Source organism: Lagopus leucura, unplaced genomic scaffold (assembly GCF_019238085.1).
Source record: "Lagopus leucura isolate 7727_CA_CO unplaced genomic scaffold, USGS_WTPT01 111-18_obj-0_obj, whole genome shotgun sequence".
Lineage (NCBI taxonomy): Eukaryota > Metazoa > Chordata > Aves > Galliformes > Phasianidae > Lagopus > Lagopus leucura.
Window position 1 is genome coordinate 1 of NW_024963929.1, and position 1,674 is coordinate 1,674.

The window sequence follows — 1,674 nt, forward strand, 5'->3', positions numbered from 1 at the left end:
CTGGGAGCACTGCAGTGCTGCTGGAAGCACATGGTGCTGTGCTTCCTGCTAGAAGATCTTCGTGACCCCACATTGGTAGCAGCATCCTCAGGCTGTGGGGAGGAGCACCGCTGGACCCCTCTGCTGGCTCTGCTCAGCTCCATCCCAGCACTGAGTGCTGCATCTCCATGTGGGGTGCAGGCACTCGGACCCCTCAGGACAAAACCCTGTGCAGGTGCTCCATCTGTGTACCTTACAGCATTCATCAGAGCACCGAACCCCAACAGGGTTCCTCCTGGAGACCCCACAGATCAAACCCCAACGCTGAGCAACCCAGATAAAGGGGCCGGGGCCTCAGGATGGGCACCCTGCCCCAGTAACCAAGGTGGACAAGGAGAAGTTTCTCTGCACTTTCCTTCCCCTGGTTTTGGGTGTGTGACTTTAGCAGCCTCACACACTCTCCCTGTGGGTATTCCTCCTCTCCCTGGCTCAGCACAGCCCCTGCTAAATTTAGCCAGATATACAGAAGCTCCGGGTGGCACCGAGAACCTCGGGGCCCTTCTTTGTTTTGCTCTGCGCTCCAGGGAAGGAGCTGCAGAAGGAACAGCTGGGTCCTGCAGGGACCCCCATTCACTTGGGTTTGTGCCCAGGCTGATGGCTTTGGGAAGTGGCAGTGAGGAGAACCCCCACCTCGTTGCTGGGGGTGTCCCTGTCCCACCAGTGCTCCCAGCCCCTTCTGAAAGGGGAGAGCACCCGCTGGGCTATTTTGGGTTGTGTGAGCTGCTGCCAAGCGTGCCAAGTCCTGGTTGCACAGCACAGGGAGGGTTATTTGCAGGGACTGCAGCGAGTCCCTTCTCTGCTGGGTTGGCAAAGCTGGCTGTGTGCTGGTGAGGGAACTTACAGCCAGGGCAGTGCTGGCTTTGCAGCATAATATGGAGGAAAATACCCTAAAAGGTGCAGTTAATAAAACTGCTGAAGCTTGGTGCTCCCAGCACAGCGGAGGTGGTGCTGGGCTCTCACACATCCCACTCTTCCCTGTCAGCATCTGACTGAACGGGAGCAGTGGGGCTGAACCTCCCCATGTCAGATTCCCAGCTTTGGGATCAGCTTTAGGAGTAGGAACCTCGATCCTGAGCCAGCACAGGAGTGACCAGCACAAACCCTGGGCCCCGTGGGTCTCACCCAGAGCACGAGCACTGCGTGGGGACCCCAGCACTGCGCTGAGCTCAGCTCTGAGCATCCCTCACGTGATGGGGTCCCCCCTACTGCTTCAGCACCCACTGGTGGGGCTGTAGCACCCCTGCAAACCCCGTGGGCACCCAAAGCTGCCCACAGGGACCACAAACAACCCTTAGGGACCCGAAACGACCCACGGGGAACCTGACACCCAGCGTCTCCTCTCCCCACAGATGTGCACCCCAAGCAACACGCCGGCCACTCCGCCCAACTTCCCGGATGCTCTCGCCATGTTCTCCAAGCTGCGAACCTCCGAAAACCTCCAGAGCAGCAACAGCCCCATCACCTCCATGGCCTGCTCCCCCCCGGGCAGTTTCAGCCCCTTCTGGGCCTCCTCACCCCCCAGCCAACAGCCCTCCTGGCTGCCCCCCTCCTCGCCCACAGCCCACGGCCTCCATCACCACCTGCACCACCCGCAGCCCTCCTGGCCCCCTGCGCCCCCCCCCAGCCGCCCCCCCC